This window comes from Oncorhynchus mykiss, chromosome 9, assembly GCF_057628025.1.
Source record: "Oncorhynchus mykiss isolate SJ-2025 chromosome 9, ASM5762802v1, whole genome shotgun sequence".
In the NCBI taxonomy this organism is placed as follows: domain Eukaryota; kingdom Metazoa; phylum Chordata; class Actinopteri; order Salmoniformes; family Salmonidae; genus Oncorhynchus; species Oncorhynchus mykiss.
The window spans coordinates 45,339,104-45,357,452 of record NC_143030.1 but is presented as its reverse complement, the minus strand read 5'-3'; the positions used below and the strand labels follow the sequence as shown (position 1 = coordinate 45,357,452).

Below are 18,349 nucleotides of genomic sequence, written 5' to 3'. Positions count from 1 at the left end.
GCGGTCCCAGCAACTGAGTCGCTGGATCCAAACTCAAAAGGTAGCTAGCTAGTAACCAAACTTTTTCAATAGACTTTCAAAACAATAAACTTTCCAAAACAGCAAACCGAGCTCTCCCTTGTTACGCTTTCCGCGTTCAACAGGAAGTGATTTGTTGTGGCGGGCTGCTCCGATGCGGTGACAGACAGCTCTGCACGTTAAGGCAGACGATAGAAGAAGCAGAGGTGAAGAAAGGAGGGGAAAGACGCATGAGTGTCCAAGACAAGAATGTATTGTGACTCCAGCCTGCTAAAGAGCGCCTCATCCACCCGCCCCTACACTCCAGACTGTTAAGTCCATGTTAAAGTCACTTGACTCCGTCGCACTGAGCCCACAGAAGTCCACACCGGCCGCTATGGTTGATATACATATTAGAGAGAGAGGAAGATCTAAAGATGCTAAAACACTGTTCTGGGCTGTCTTTACCCTAAAGATTCTGATTCTGAACTCAGATTGGCCCTTCTGGCCTCTGCCCCCCCCCCCCCCCCCCAGGCTACTGTGAATCAAATCAATATCAAATCAAATGTATTTATATAGCCCTTCGTACATCAGCTGATATCTCAAAGTGCTGTACAGCCTAAAACCCCAAACAGCAAGCAAAGCAGGTGCAGAAGCACGTTGTCTAGGAAAAACTCCCTAGAAAGGCCAAAACCTAGGAAGAAACCTAGAGAGGAACCAGGCTATGAGGGGTGGCCAGTCCTCTTCTGGCTGTGCCGGGTGGAGATTATAACAGAACATGGCAAGATGTTCAAATGTTAATAGATGACCAGCAGGGACAAATAATAATAATCACAGTAGTTGTCGAGGGTGCAGCAAGTCAGCACCTAGATTATGTCAGTTGGCTTTTCATGGCAGATCATTAAAAGTACTCTACCACTCCTGCTGTCTCTAGAGAGTTGAAAACAGCAGGTCTGGGACAGGAAGCACGTCCGGTGAACAGGTCAGGATTCCATAGCCGCAGACAGAACAGTTGAAACTGGAGAACCCCACATGGTTGCACTGTGGTGATGATCTCATATTACTAGAGGACTAGGACATTTTCCTGGTTAGGTCACGTGGTCAGGGAAAACTGATCCTACTGTACCTATGAGACTGTGTTAATTACACAGTGATTGTAACCAGGGTAAATCAAATGATGAGCAGGTGATTATAACCAGGGTAAAACAAAGGATGTGCAGGTAATTATAATCAGGGTAAAACAAATGATGAGCAGGTAATTATAACCAGGGTAAAACAAAGGATGTGCAGGTGATTATAACCAGGGTAAAACAAAGGATGAGCAGGTAATTATAACCAGGGTAAATCAAAAGGATGAGCAGGTGATTATAACCAGGGCAGAACAAAGGATGAGCAGGTAATTATAACCAGGGTAAAACAAAGGATGAGCAGGTGATTATAACCAGGGTAGAACAAAGGATGTGCAGGTGATTTTAACCAGGGTAGAACAAAGGATGAGCAGGTGATTATAACCAGGGTAGAACAAAGGATCAGCAGGTGATTTTAACCAGGGTAAAACAAAGGATGAGCAGGTGATTATAACCAGGGTAAAACAAAGGATGAGCAGGTGATTATAACCAGGGTAAAACAAAGGATGAGCAGGTGATTATAACCAGGGTAAAACAAAGGATGAGCAGGTGATTATAACCAGGGTAAAACAAAGGATGAGCAGGTGATTATAACCAGGGTAAAACAAAGGATGAGCAGGTGATTATAACCAGGGTAAAACAAAGGATGAGCAGGTGATTTTAACCAGGGTAGAACAAAGGATGAGCAGGTGATTATAACCAGGGTAAATCAAATGAAGAGTAGGTGATTATAACCAGGGTAAAACAAAGGATGAGCAGGTGATTTTAACCAGGGTAGAACAAAGGATCAGCAGGTGATTTTAACGAGGGTAGAACAAAGGATGAGCAGGTGATTATAACCAGGGTAGAACAAAGGATGAGCAGGTGATTTTAACCAGGGTAGAACAAAGGATCAGCAGGTGATTTTAACCAGGGTAGAACAAAGGATGAGCAGGTGATTATAACCAGGGTAGAACAAAGGATCAGCAGGTGATTTTAACCAGGGTAAAACAAAGGATGAGCAGGTGATTATAACCAGGGTAAAACAAATGATGAGCATGTGATTATAACCAGGGTAAAACAAATGATGAGCATGTGATTATAACCAGGGTAAATCAAATGATGAGCAGGTGGTTATAACCAGGGTAAAACAAAGGATGAGCAGGTGATTATAACCAGGGTAAAACAAATGATGAGCATGTGATTATAACCAGGGTAAATCAAATGATGAGCATGTGATTATAACCAGGGTAAAACAAATGATGAAGCTTATGTAAATGGTAATCTAATTTCGTTCTGCAGTCAACCGAACTGTAAATCTACAGGAGACAGCACATTCAGATGGCTTAATACTACTGAGAGAGCACCAAACACACACACACACACACACACACACACACACACACACACACACACACACACACACACACACACACACACACACAGTTTACATGCCCTGTGCACACACACACACACACACACAGTTTACATGCCCTGTGCACACACACACACACACACACAGTTTACATGCCCTGTGCACACACACACACACACACACTCACATTTGAAATACTTTATTTGAATTCACCAATCAAATTGCCATCAAAAAAGTATCCAAACATTTCAAAGGTCCCTGTATGCATGGTACTCAACGGTACAGAAAGCACCTCCTTCTCCAAATAGCTAGGTTGCCCACGACAGCTGAAACAGAGTAGTACCTAGCAAACTGCTTTGCCCTAGTTTTTGGCAAGCCTCCAATTTGGAGGCAACTCACTGTAAGCTTGTGTACGTGGCCGAGACAAATATCAGCGTCACCAGCTTGCACCTACACCCGAGGCTGTCCAAGCTTGCCACGAGGAGCATGCATACACATGCACGTGTGCGCAGACACAGAGTTACATGCACTGTACACACACACACACACACACGCACGCGAATGAGTACCTTACACTCATCAGGAGTGAATATCATATCAAATGCCTGTATTGTTATATATATATTCGACTTGATTGAAAAAAAGCTGATAACATTTGAATGATTACAGCATTTAGCTTTTTATGTGAACGAGAGAACAACTTTAGTCCCCTCCTGCAACAGCAAAACAAGTCTATATTTCAAGAGAGCAGCAGCACTCGTACATATTTCAAGCAAAGAAAACTGACATTGCTACCTTCTATCTTTCTTCCTCTCCATCTGTTCCTCTCAGTCTCTCTCTTTTTCTCTGTCCCCCTCCTTTCCTCCTTCTCTCTCTCTCTCTCTCTCTCTCTCTCTCTCTCTCTCTCTCTCTCTGTGATGTGCAGGGCTGTAGCGATGGTCTGACTTTTATTGAATTGAGGGTGTGGGGTGTGTTTTGCAGTTTTCAAAGCTAATTTCCTGCAATTCTCCACGTTTCGCCATGATTTATGCCATACTAATACGATATCTGAGTGAGAGTGACTGTCACGCCCTGACCTTAGAGAGCCTTTTATTCTCTCATTTGGTTAGGTCGGGGTGTGACTAGGGTGGGTACTCTAGTTTTTGTATTTCTATGTTGGCCTGGTATGGTTCCCAATCAGAGGCAGCTGTCTATCATATTTTTTGTGGGATCTTGTGATTGGCTGGTTGCCTGTGTGCACGCCATAGCTTCACGTTTTGTTTGCTGTTTATTGTTTTCGTACGTTTCACAAATCAAATATGTGGAACCCAGATCACGCGTGCTTAGGAGGAGAGGGTATCCTGGGCCTGGTAGGATATCCAGGAGGTCAGGATATCCTGGACTTTTATTTTTTTATTTTTTATTTCACCTTTATTTAACCAGGTAGGCTAGTTGAGTACAAGTTCTCATTTACAACTGCGACCTGGCCAAGATAAAGCATAGCAGTGTGAACAGACAGCAACAGAGTTACACATGGAGTAAACAATAAACAAGTCAATAACACAGTAGGGAAAAAAAAGAGTCTATATACATTGTGTGCAAAAGGCATGAGGAGGTAGGCGAATAATTACAATTTAGCAGATTAACACTGGAGTGATAAATGATCAGATGGTCATGTGCAGGTAGAGATACTGGTGTGCAAAAGAGCAGAAATGTAAATAAATAAAAACAGTATGGGGATGAGGTAGGTAAATTGGGTGGACTATTTACGATAGACTATGTACAGCTGCAGCGAACGGTTAGCTGCTCAGATAGCAGATGTTTAAAGTTGGTGAGATAAAAGTCTCCAACTTCAACGATTTCTGCAATTCGTTCCAGTCACAGGCAGCAGAGAACTGGAAGGAAAGGCGGCCAAATGAGGTGTTGGCTTTAGGGATGATCAGTGAGATACACCTGCTGGAGCGCGTGTTAGGGGGGGTGTTGCCATTGTGACCAGTGAACTGAGATAAGGCGGAGCTTTACCTTGCATGGACTTGTAGATGACCTGGAGCCAGTGGATCTGGCGACGAATATGCAGCGAGGGCCAGCCGACTAGAGCATACAGGTCGCAGTGGTGGGTGGTATAAGGTGCTTTAGTAACAAAGCGGATGGCACTGTGATAAACTGCATCCAGTTTGCTGAGTAGAGTATTGGAAGCCATTTTGTAGATGACATCGTCGAAGTGGAGGATCGGTAGGATAGTCAGTTTTAATAGGGTAAGTTTGGCGGTGTGAGTAAAGGAGGCTTTGTTGCAAAATAGAAAGCCGATTCTAGATTTGATTTTGGATTGGAGATGTTTGATATGAGTCTGGAAGGAGAGTTTACAGTCTAGCCAGACACCTACGTACTTATAGATGTCCACATATTCTAGGTCGGAACCATCCAGGGTGGTGATGCTAGTCGGGCGTGCGGGTGCAGGCAGGGAACGGTTGAAAAGCATGCATTTGGTTTTACTAGCGTTTAAGAGCAGTTGGAGGCCACGGAAGGAGTGTTGTATGGCATTGAAGCTCGTTTGGAGGTTAGATAGCACAGTGTCCAAGGAAGGGCCAGAAGTATACAGAATGGTGTCGTCTGCGTAGAGGTGGATCAGGGAAGAGCAACATCGTTGATATATACAGAGAAAAGAGTCGGCCCGAGAATTGAACCCTTGTGGCACCCCCATAGAGACTGCCAGAGGACTGGACAACATGCCCTCCGATTTGACACACTGAACTCTGTCTGCAAAGTAGTTGGAGAACCAGGCAAGGCAGTCATTAGAAAATCCGAGGCTACTGAGTCTGCCGATAAGAATATGGTGATTGACAGAGTCGAAAGCCTTGGCCAGGTCGATGAAGACGGCTGCACAGTACTGTCTTTTATCGATGGCGGTTATGATATCACGGCTGAGGTGCACCCGTGACGGGCTCGGAAAACAGATTGCAGAGCGGAGAAGGTACGGTGGGATTCGAGATGGTCAGTGATCTTGTTTGTTGACTTGTTGACCGTGTTACCTAGCCTCAGTGCAGTGGGCAGCTGGGAGGAGGTGCACTTGTTCTCCACGGACTTTACAGTGTCCCAGAACTTTTGGGAGTTAGAGCTACAGGATGAAAATGTCTGCTTGAAACAGCTGGCCTTTGCTTGGGAAGAGATAACGGCAGGAGACGAAAGCCTTCCATGGAAGCAGACACAAGCGGTGAAGGAAGGACAGCGACGACGCCGAGGTTCGCGGCCACAGAGTAAGCCCAAAATGTTTTTTTGGGGGGTGGAGGAATGAGGAATGAGCCAGAGACCGTCAGGGAGTCGAAGGAGGAACTCAACGAAAGATTCCGGAGAGAGGTGTTGGCGATGAGAGTGCTGCAGAGCGGGCGTGCTGAGAAGCGAGACACCAGTCCGGTGTCATCTGCACCAGTTTCACGCATCTGGCCTCCAGGGCGCCTCCCCAGTCCGGTATGTCCTGTGTCTCCTCCACACACTCACCCTGAAGTGTGTGTCACCGTTCTGGTACAATTTGTGCCGGTTCTACACACCAGGTCTCCAGTGCGCCTCCACAGCCCGGTACGTCCTGTGCCAGCTCCCTGCACTTGTCGTGCAAAGTGTGTCATTGTTCCGGTACAATTTGTGCCGGTTCTAAGCACCAGGTCTCCAGTGCGCCTCCACAGCCCAGTACATCCTGTGCCTGCTCTCCGCACTCGCCCTGAAGTGGTGTCACCAGTCCGGTGCAACCTGTGAGGGTTCCAAGTCCAGAGCCTCCTGTGAGGGTTCCCAGTCCAGAGCCTCCAGCGAGGATTCCCAGTTCGGAGCCACCTGCGAGGGTTCCCAGTCCAGAGCCTCCTGTGAGGGTTCCCAGTCCAGAGCCTCCTGGATCCACGGTCCGGTTCCTCCGGCGAAGATCTACGGTCCGGTTCCTCCGGCAACGATCCATGGTCTGGTCCCTCCGGCGACGATCCATGGTCCGGAGTCTCTGGCGATGATCCACGGTCCGGTTCCTCCGGGGGCCATTCCGCGGTCCGGTTCCTCCGGCGACGATCCCCGCACCAGAGCCGCCATGGAAGCTGACGTCCCGCACCGGAGCCACCGAGGCTAGATGCCCACCCGGACCCTCTCCTATAGAGTCAGGTTTTGCGGCCGGAGTCCACACCTTTGGGGGGGGGGCGGGGGGGGGGGGGGGGGGGTACTGTCACGCCCTGACCTTAGAGAGCCTTTTATTCTCTAATTTGGTTAGGTCGGGTGTGACTAGGGTGGGTACTCTAGTTTTTGTATTTCTATGTTGGCCAATCAGAGGCAGCTGTCTATCGTTGTCTCTGATTGGGGATCATATTTAGGCAGTCTTTTCCCACTGGATATTTGTGGGATCTTGTGATTGGTTGGTTGCCTATGTGCACGCCATAGCTTCACGTTTCGTTTGCTGTTTATTGTTTTTGTACGTTTCACAAATAAAATATGCGGAACCCAGATCACGCTGCACGTTTCCAACAACGATCGTGACAGTGACTAACAAAATTGGTTGGTAATTTGGCCATGTTTACGAGAAGTTTAGATTTCTGGCTAGACTAACTAGACTAATTAACCAATCTAAAATGTTTTAACTAACATGGGCTAATTGAGTGACTGTCAAGAGGAAAACTGCTGATTCACAACCAAGTTTTAATATTGCACCTTATGTATTTACACACACACACACACACACACACACACACACCTACACACACACACACACACACACACACACATAAAAGGAATGCAATAAAATAAAATAAATTACACAGGTCCGGACCTCCAAAGTGATGGCCCGCACTCACACAGCACCTCAAGGACAGACAAAAGCAGAGACAGAGAGAGAACGAGAGAGAGAGAGAGAGAGAGAGAGAGAGAGAGAGAGAGAGAGAGAGAGACTGACACAAACCACATAGATCTACAGTAGATACCTCCAAAGAGACACAAGTACAGAGTCTACCGTTTAGCTCAAGTGCTCCAGAATGTTCAGTCAAATATTCAGGGGGAGATGTGGTCTTTGAGTACCAAGGACACTGGGTTAAAAGGGCGAAGGTCCCTGTGGGATTATTGGAGATCACAGATAAAGCAGATCTGTTTCAGATATTAGCTGCCTGAATGTACTCTGCGCTACTTTAGAGAGGCAGAGAAAGAGAGGAATAAGCTCCCTTCGTTCAAACGAGCCCTTTACAAAACGTGCAGAAAGGAGAGAAAAGCCCGAGCTAAATGAGATTAAAGTGACAGCGTGTGGAGGGTGGGATAGGGTAGGGACGGAGGGACGGAGGGACGGGGGGAGGGAGGGATAGGGGGAGGGAGAAGTGGGGTGTACTGGATTTCAGGTGTTGAGAGATTATTCTCTTTTTTGTTCCGCTGGTCACTCTCATAAGAAATAACCTGAACAGGCAACTGGAAATCTGTACTAAATGTGTTTACTTTTACTGGGACTGACTTGATCTTTGTGCAAAAAGCACCACTTGGCTATGAGCAGGGCAGCCATACGTCTATAAATCACCCACCAGTACACTGACCCGTCCACTCACACTCACACAAACAACCACACACACACTCAGCTTCCAACAACTGTTCAGATAACAGACACTTTAAATTGCACAGATAACTATGATAAACAACCCCCCCCCCCCCCTCCCACAGGGAATTAAAGGAAGGGAATGTCTTACCTTTGTACTGTCTTGCTATCTGTGTGTTCCTGGCAATGTGGCGCTCCTAGGTCCGTGATTCTCTGCCCGTGACAGGTGCCATGGTGTAGCAGTAGAGTCCAGAGTAAAGAAATGTAGAAAGAATCTCTCCCGCTCTCTCTCGCTCTCTCTCTCTCTCACACACTCTCTCTCTCTCTCGATCTCTCAGAGTTATTCCCGCTGTGAACGATCCAAATCACCACAGAGACCGTGCATGAGTGTGTATGTGTGTGTAAGTGTGTGTGTGTGTGTGTGTTGCTCCAAAGGTTTCGAATTCCAGAGTCCTGAGCTAGTGTGTGTCCCCTCTCTTTTTCTCTCTTCTCCTTTCTTTTTTCTTTCTCTCTCTCTGTTCGGGGCTGGCTTCTCAGGACTGTAGGGGAGGCGAAGACCAGTCAGGGGGTGGGACAGCGCAAAGAGGCTCTCTCAGACAATCTTTCGCTCTCTCTCCCTTTCAGCCTTTTGGATCTTTCTTTGACTGATACTCTTTCACTCTCCCACTGCTCAACGTTTCTCTCTCTCGATCTCTCTCTCTCTCTCTCTCTCTCTCTCTCTCTCTCTCTCTCTCTCTCTCTCTCTCTCTCTCTCTCTCTCTCTCCCTCTTTCTCTCTCTCTCTCTCTCTCCCTCTCTCTCATGGTCCAGAGGTAAAGTCCTCCCCCGCTCCTTCTCGCTCTCCTTCCCTCTTTCTTCCTCTATTTCTGTCATTTCCTCCCTCTTTCACCCTCCCTAGGTCCCACATGTTAATTTGCTACATGTGGCTCTTTGATCTCTCTGTTTCTGCTCAGTGGTGTGAGTGACTGAATGCTGTGATCTCTGTGTGGCTCTATGTGCATTGTAGTTCCAGGGTGGAAATGGCAAATGTGGCATTTGGAGTTGTTGGACTGAGACTGAGGGTAAGAGTTAGGGGAAGTTAAGTGACTGGCACTGGGTTGGAGTCCAGGTCTGGGTCTCTGTGTCTCACTATAAGTCTTTCAAGAGGTAAACCATTAACCTTGTTGTTCACAGTCAACTTGGAGCCACAGCGACACATTAACTACACACACACACAGACACACACACACACATTCACTCACAGTATTCTATACTCTCATTTACTGTATCTCTCCTCAGACATAGGGGCGCGGCACAGTATCAGTAGCTAGCCAATCTGACACATATACACCACGACACGCACACACACCTGCTACAGGGACGTACACACGCTGCCGACAGGCTGGCGTCTCACTGGGACCGGGCAGACGCCCATCTTTAGAGGGTGTGGAGCGAACCAGCCAGAAATGCCAGTCAACAGTACTCATTATCACACACACACAACAAGGTCCTTGGGGACAGAGGCCACACTAAGGCTGATAACCTAAACGTGAGTCCTGCTGCTCTTACAACTCAAGCAGCTGGTCTTGCCCATAAGCAGAGTTTACAGCAGGGTTCATGACCACATTTGGAGTGGCCTAGGATCTATTTTCAAACACAATGTCGTAGAATAGTGAGCAGGGAGAAACACCTGGCCTTGAGCATGAGACACGCAATCACTGATCCCGTTCATGTATTGGCCATCTAGCAGATGCTTGGACCAGCAGGTGTTCGTGTGTGTGTGTGTGTGTGTGTGTGTGTGTGTGTGTGTGTGTGTGTGCGTGCGTGCGTGCGTGCTTGCGTGCGTGCGTGCGTTCAAAGTAGGCCTACGATATCCGACACCAGACTCGGGGACGATAAGCTGTAAGGACCACTGATGTCACAACTCGGACGTAAGCGTGTGAACGTGTCACACCACCGTCCCAATCAACACAATCACAGCAAAAGCATGGCTTTCTATCCCGACCACACACGCAGACACAGCCATGGCGGCCTACGTTTTTCTTCAGTACGGCTAATTGAAGTATTTTGAGGCGCATTCTACTTTGGGTTTTCAATGCTATCCCTAATCGTGCTTCATTTATCTGAATTGATTTGCGAGGTTTTTTGTGTGACCCGTGCCGTAACTGTTAATACTTGTTTGATTGATTTAGTCCTAATATGGTCTGTTGTTCCAGAGGCAGACATGTCCCCCATGGCTCCAGACCCAACCCGTACCGCTTCATCCAGCTCGACCGTACCCGCTCAATACTCCGGCAACACCCAAACCTTTGCACAAAGGAGCCAGTCTCAACCGACTCCCTCCCTCTTTCAATTTCTCTCGACCACCTTTCGCTCTCCCTCCCTCTCTCTCTCCCTCCGTTGATATATTCAGGGCCTCAATAAGCAGACTTCTCAACCCAGCAGTCCGTCGTCAACACTGATGTCTGTCTGTCTGTCTGTCTGTCCGTCCGTCCGTCCGTCCGTCCGTCCGTCCGTCCGTCCGTCCGTCCGTCCGTCCGTCCGTCCGTCCGTCCGTCTGCCTGCCTGCCTGCCGGTTTGAGTCAAAACCTACAGGACAGTAGCTTTGCGGGAACAGGATTGGAGAGGCCTGCTATAGACTCTCAGACACTCATGAAACACACAAAGGTCTCAGGTACGCTTGACTTCTTTCTGCCACCGTAGTCAGTGAGTGAGGGTGTATTGAAAGAGGCACAGAGGGAAGTCTCACACTGTATAGCTGCCCGATAACATCCCACATCCCAAGCGTTGTATGAAAAAGACACGTGTACAGCTATTATCCCCCGTCATTGGTTGACATGTTTATGCCTACCGTTTACCCTCTTTCCACCCCACACAAACTTTACCAAGGGCATTCCTTCCTCATTCTCTCTCCCTAAAGTACCATCCTCTCCAGGACTCATGTTTGCCTCCTATATGAATATTTAACGTCTGGACTTAAAAAGGCTTGCATTTTACACATCAAACACTACCCTCGCCGTCTCTCCCTTACAAAGGCCCAGGACTGGCCAGTGAGAAGGAGAGAGAGGAGCCGTCTCAGAATCTCAGATAGAACTCGTCATGAATGATTCATGTAGCGACCGCGGAGGAGAGGAGACTCTCTTTATAGCTCACAGCCATAATATCGCTATTGAACTGACAGAAACCTACAGAAGTAACAATAACGTGGTAGCTACAGTATGAACGTTTTGGGATACGTGTCTGTGGTTGCTGTGAGAGCAAGGTAGTGTCCCTATTCTTTTTACGGTGCACTACTCTGACCGGGGCCTATTGGACTCTGGTCCAAGTAGTGCACAAGGGAATAGGGTTCCATTTTTTGGGATGAAACAGAAATCAGAGGAAAGACTTTGGAGTGTAAAGTTGACCAGCTGTGACCTTGTGGGTTCACATTCCCACCCTAAAGGTCTTTGTAGCCAGATTGTGTTTAGCTGAGTTAGTAGAGTGTTAGTGCCATCAAAGACCCTCCAGGCTTTTACAGCTTTGGCCATTCCACAGCTGTGTCTCTGAGAAATCACGCAGGTGGTCAACAGCTTCCTCCTGGACTGGATGTGTGTGTTCTCAAAAAGAGGATGATGGAAATCTGAAATACAGGTGTGTGTGTGTGTGAGAGAGAGGGAGAGAGCAAGACTTTTAGAATGCGTGTGTATGTGCAGTTCCCGAGAGCCTGATTGTGCCTCCACATGATTCTAGGCATACATGGATAAACGGGTGTCTGGGAGACCCTTGACATTCCGACATTTGAGCCCACCACAGACCAGGCAGTCCAGATCATTTTCTCTGGGAGTTGGAAAACACAATGATCTGGGAAAGGGGACAAAGAGTTCCCTGTGCTGTGGTCCGGGCGGTGCTCCCGGGGCGAGGACGCACCAGGAACCAGGAATCAGCCAGACCAGAGTTTAGCCCTCCTTCTCGCCCCCCCTCTCCCTGTAGATCTCCTATACTGACACGCTACACCTCCTCTCCACTACTCCGCTCTTTTTTACGATCCCCTCTTCCTCCACCTTGTGCTACTCGTCCTACTTCCTTTCCCCCACCTCTACACCATCCCACCACCACCACCACCACCCAACTACCCTCCTTTTCATAACCTTCTGAAAGTAGCTTCCAATTGGGTAAGTCCAAACTCTTCTCTCCCACAATACATATTTCCTCTCCTCTAATTAGTCCTGGTCAGTAGTTTATCTCCAGGGCTGTCCACTCCTAAACAGACGTTAAAGGCCTAATGCAGTCCAAAACATTATTTTTCTGTGTTTTATATACAGCAGTAGGAACACCTGCTCTTTCCATTACAGACTGACCAGGTGAATCCAGGTGAAAGCTAGGATCCCTTATTGACAACACCACTTCAATCAGTGTAGATGGAGGGGAGGAGACAAGTTAAAGAAGGATTTCTAAGCCTTGAGGCAAATTGAGACATTTTTTGTATGTGTGTATGTGTGCCATTCAGAAGGTGAATGGGCCAGACAAAAGATTGAAGTGCCTTTGAACAGAGTATGGTAGTAGGTGCCAGGCGCACCGGTTTGTTTCAAGAACTGCCACGCTGCTGGGTTTTTCACGCTCAACAGTTTCCCGTGTGTATCAAGAATGGTCCACCACCCAAAGGATATGGAGCCAACTTGACGCAATTGGAGTCAACATGGACCAGCATTCCTGTGGCACGCTTTCGACACCTTGTAGAGTCCATGCCCCGGCGAATTGAGGCTGCTATGGGTTGGCAACTCAATACACAGAAATTATACCTAATGGTTGGTGTACTCAGTGTATATTTCCGCACTATGAGGTTGGAATAATACTCTGAAATTGTTAGAATTATGATAATGCCATTTTAGTGTAAGAGCTGTTTGAAAAGACCTCCTGAAATATCTGCCTGTTTTGGTGTAGTGGAGGCTCCTCAGAGGAGGAAAAGGAGGACCATCCTCCTCAGTGAATTCCATAAAAATAGTGAAACATTCAAAAAGTTATCCTTTTTAGATAAAACTGTACTAAATATATTCACGTCACCAAATCATTCATTAAACAGACTGTTTTGCAATGAAAGTCTACCGTAGCCTCAACAGCAGGCACCACACTGTATTTTTTCCCCACTTTCACTTAGCTAGTGAGTGCAGCTAGCTAGTTTACCCTACTCAAACACCCAGCTCAAACAGAGATAGATGCTATGTTAGCTAGCTGGCTATGGCTATCCAACACTGGAACTCTTCCAAGTCAAGGTTTTATAAATGTATTGCCCCCGGGGCCCGCCGGTGTACCTGCTGAACTGCTTGCTGGCTGTAAAATGCGCTGCATGATTGCAAGTGGCCTAGCCAGAACCTGGACTTGAACCCAATCAACAAAGTATTGAGTAAAGGGTCTGAATACTTATGTAAATGTGATATTTCAGTTTTTTATTTGAATACATTTGTTAAATGTCTAAAAACCTGTTTTTGCTTTATCATTATGGGCTATTGTGTGTAGATGAGGGGAAAAAGTGATTTAATCCATTTTAGAATAAGTCGTAATGTAACACAATGTGGAAAAAGTGAAGGGTCTGAATACTTTCCGAATGCACCGTAAGACTGCTAATTCAGTGAACTCTCAAAAGGTTAAATATCTCCGGGAACGAGATGAAGAGATAGGACCACTATTACTGTAACACCACCGTTGCATAATTCCACTTGCCAAATTCCACGACGGCTATGACCGAAAAGCATTTCAGGGGACAATAGGATTTTTCTGTGAGAGAGTATCTTTACGGTTTGCGCTTAAAAGTGTGTGTGGTATCTCTTCTGCATACTCACTCTCTGACATTGTCTCCTGCGGTGTGGCTGTATTGTATGAGTGCTGCAGTCTTGACCTTTGCTCCCGTGGCCCCCTGCCCTGCCCTGGTGGCCCTGTGGCCCTAGAGGCTGCAAATCCCCTCCAACACAAACGGGGCTGTTGTGACACGACAGAGATAAGCCCTGCCGCTCCCAGACAAAACACACTCACAGGGCCGTGGGAAAAGAGAGGCCAGCTGCAATTTAGGAGAGTGTGTGGGTATAACAATGTGTGTGTAGGGTCTGTGTGTGTGTGTGTGTGTGTGTGTGTGTGTGTGTGTGTGTGTGTGTGTGTGTGTGTGTGTGTGTGTGTGTGTGTGTGTGTGTGTGTGTGTGTGTGTGTGTGTGTGTGTGTGTGTGTGTGTGTGTGTGTGTGTGTGTGTGTGTGTATGCATGTTTGTTTGCGTGTGGATGTGTGTGTCCATGCACGTGTGTTTTTTTCTGACTGCGTTCACACCTTGCCTGACTGCGTTCAAGGTTCCTCTGGACGTGGGCACCGTAAGGTTGTTTTGTCCCGTGCTTGAGCAACACTTCCACACACACTGACCGACTACTTCCTGGTTGACAGTGAGAGTGGATATGAAGATAAACCGAGGAGGGGAAAACAGAAAAGGAAGAGGGAAAAAGGAGCAGAAATAGAGGGATGTGGCCCAAGGACAAAAAGTGGGAAGGACTACGTATACGTATACTACATAATACCCAGGGGAAAGGAAAAGAGACTCATCTCAATGCACAGAGATCCATTGAATCTTACAGAAACTCCATAGGGGAATGGGATGGGTGTATTGGGGAGGAATGGATCTGCTGGAGGGAGGGAAAGAGAGAGAGGGAGGGAGGAGACTGTGTTACGGGGATAAGGAATCCTCCTAAGGGGGATAGGGACGTGTGCCAGAGGGATTGAACAGAGAGGCGTGTTGTGTTTTAAGGATAGGTAAGCCTGCTGGAGCAATGGAGAGAATGCGTTAGATGAGTAGGTGTGTTCGAGGGATAAGGGAGGGGTGTGTTGGATGGAGCGAGGATGAGGAAAGGAGGAAGAAGATGGGGGGATCCCCTAGGGACAGTAAATAGGCTTATGTAAGCCCCCCAGCCTAGCAGATGAGAGGAGAGCAGAGCAGCCAGTCACAGAGGGTTACTTCTGTTGAAATGAGCATGCAGACACCAGCAATGCTGGCCAACATCCCAGACAGCTCCCCTAAGTCTACACACACACACACACACACACACACACAGACACACACACACAGACACACACACAGACCCAGACACAGACACACAGACAATCCCTCACACAGACACACACACAGACACACACGCCCCAGTACCACTTTCTCATCTTTCACACTGCTACCTCAGATCCAGACCAAATGAGAGGAGAGTTAGTTCTACACCCTCACACACACCGCTCTGTCATAAAACACACACCGCTCTGTCATAAAACACACACACCTGCTGAAGTTGGTGAGAGGGAACAGGTGCACTCATAAGAGCAGCTTTAACAAGAGGAAAATCCCCTCGTCACATGATACGGTTCTCTTAGCCAGAGAGGTTCACTTACAGCTCATCTGTGAGGTGATTTACAACCAAAACAATGTTCCATAGGGATACACACTGAGATCCTCAAGAAAACGTTCACTCCATTTAGCCTGCCTCCACGATAACCGTAGCAGATCCCTAACCAGATCTCAAAGCAAAGCTCTCACTCCTCCCCATTACACACCTACGTTACCCCAACCATGTCCCAATCATGCAACCCCCCTCGTCATACCCACACACACACCAAACACACACGAACAGGCACGCACACACACGCACGCACGCACGCACACAAGCACACACACACACGTTCTCATACTGCCCCCCCCCCCCCCCCAAACACACTTCAAACGCCGCACTCGCAAGGAGTGGCCACGAAAGCCAGAAAGGTATCGGATGACATCATTCCATTCATTTAGAGGGCGGGGAGGAGCGAAGAGGGGAGAGGAGGAATGGGAATCATTAGAGGAGGTTAAAGACTAGCATGTGCTGTGTGAGAGACGGCAGTGCGATGCAGGCTGCCAGTCACACGGCCAATCACATCGGCCCCAAGACAGACGCAACGAAGACACAGAGAAGCGACAGACCGTCAGACATCCGCAGAGGCACCATCCACGTGTGTGTGTGTGTGTGTGTGGAGGGGGGGCAGGGCAATGTCTGCATTATGTCCACGTGTTTGTGTGTAGCGATGTTGTGTCATACAACGTAAAACACCAAATAATGCATGCAGAGCAGAATTAGGCCGATACCCACTAATGATCAAAATCCAGAAAAGAGCCGTTAAATTATACAACCACCTAAAAGGAAGCAATTCCCAAACCTTCCATAACAAAGCCATCACCTACAGATTGATGAACCTGGAGTCCCCTAAGCAAGCTGCTCTGTTCACAAACACAAATACACCCCACAGAGCCCCAGGACAGCAGCACAATTAGACCCAACCAAACCATGAGAAAACAAAAAGATAATTACTTGACACATTGGAAAGAATTAACAAAAAAACAGAGCAAACTAGAATGCTATTTGGCCCTAAACAGAGAGTACACAGTGGCAGAATAACTGACCACTGTGACTGGCCCAAACTTAAGGAAAGCTTTGACTATGTACAGACTCAGTAAGCACAGCCTTGCTATTGAGAAAGGCCGCCATAGGCAGACATGGCTCTCAAGAGAAGACAGGCCATGTGCTCACTGCCCACAAAATGAGGTGGAAACTGAGCTGCACTTCCTAACCTCCTGCCCAATGTATGACCATATTAGATTATTAGATTATTAAGAATTCGAAAACAAATCCAATTTTGATAAACTCCCATATCTACTGGGTGGAATTCCACAGTGTGCCATCACAGCAGCAAGATTTGTGACCTGTTGCCACAAGAAAAGGGCAACCAGTGAAGAACAAACACCATTGTAAATACAACCCATATTTATGCTTATTTATTTTCCCTTGTGTACTTTAACCATTTGAACATTGTTACAACACTGTATATATATATATACAGTATATATAATATGATATTTGTAATGTCTTTATTGTTTTGAAACTTCTGTATGTGTAATGTTTACTGTTCATTTTTATTGTTTATTTCACTTTTGTATATTACCTACCTCACTTGCTTTGGCAATGTTAACACATGTTTCCCATGACAATAAAGCCCCTTGAATTGAGAGAGAGAGAGAGAGAGAGAGAGAGAGAGAGAGAGAGAGAGAGAGAGAATCAGTCAAAGAAAGATCCAAAAGGCTGAAAGGGAGAGAGAGCGAAAGATTGACTGAGAGAGCCTCTATGCGCTGTCCCACCCGCTGACTGGTCAGGGGAGAGAGAGTGAGTCATGGAAGACTAGCAGGAAAGTAGCTAAATGAGGGAGTGGTTGAGCCTGTGCGTGTGCGTATGCGAGCATGACAGAAGCATCATCATGACAATCTTTCTCTTACACACGCACACACATGCAAACACACACACACGCACACACAGACACACTGTGTCCATCCTGGGTTAGCCAGTATAGGCTTCTACCCTGAGGAACATCACTGTCACCTCCTCTCTCTGTCATCCTTCAGAGAACACGCAGCATCCGTCTGCATGGCTGTTGATCAGAGGAACCATGGACCATAACAAACCACTCAACTGGACCACAACTGGACCACACTGTGACTTACCCTGAGGACACACACACACACACACACACACACACACACACACACACACACACACACACACACACCCCGATGAGCTCATCATCGCTTGGTAAATGAAACCTGAAGTGTTTCTGATTTGAAGAGAGTGACACACAGCGAAACCACCAAGAGCAAGACCAAACGGAAGGGTCATGAAAGATTTCAACCGAAATCGATGAGTCACTCGCCCACTTTTTAATATCTGAGCCATCAGCTCCACCCATATGTACCGTATTCCTGTTAAGTGCAGAATGATTCATTTAACTACATGGTATGTTCCCCGTTTTTCAGACCCATTTCCCTTGCTTTCCGTCTCTTAATCTCTTCCACGCTCCTCTCTCTTTCATGTCTTCATCAATGTTTCTGTTCCCCGACTCACCTCTCTGAACTGGTGCCGGCGTGGGTTTTAAAGTGCTGCTTTTAAAGATTAAAGCTGCTTTTAATTCACAACATTGAATCCAGACTTCAGACATGGGACACCCAGAAAGCAAAGCCCTGACCCCTCTCCTTTTTCCACATTACCTGCTTCATGACAGCTGGGTATGGGTGGGGGGGTGGGGGGGGGCACGGACGAAGGGCACTGACACTCAATGATGGCAAACGCCTCCCATCCATCGCCCTATGTGTCCGACTCCCATCCACATTTTCTCTCACTTCACCCCCCCTCACCTGCTTTCCTTTCCTCCTCGTTCTCTTTCTCTCTCTCCCTCCCGTCGTTTTCGATCACCCCGCGGGATCCTTTCTTCTCTGGTCTTTCATCTATTTTCCTGATCTCTTCCAGAGGGACGTGTGTGGGCCCTGATCTAACCTGCTGCTGTTTCCCTACTGCCGCACACA

At 47.4% G+C, this 18,349-nt stretch overlaps 1 protein-coding gene across 1 annotated transcript in view; it reads right to left on the bottom strand.

The window, feature by feature from the left end:
- LOC110532072 (semaphorin-3B) overlaps positions 1 to 8,941 on the bottom strand; it is a 68,715-nt gene extending 59,774 nt beyond the window's left edge. The window contains exon 1 of the mRNA XM_036987986.2: positions 8,145 to 8,941. The gene's annotated coding sequence lies outside the window, so the exon portion shown is untranslated. The remainder of the gene's footprint in view (positions 1 to 8,144) is intronic.
- Positions 8,942 to 18,349: the final 9,408 nt, after the last annotated feature.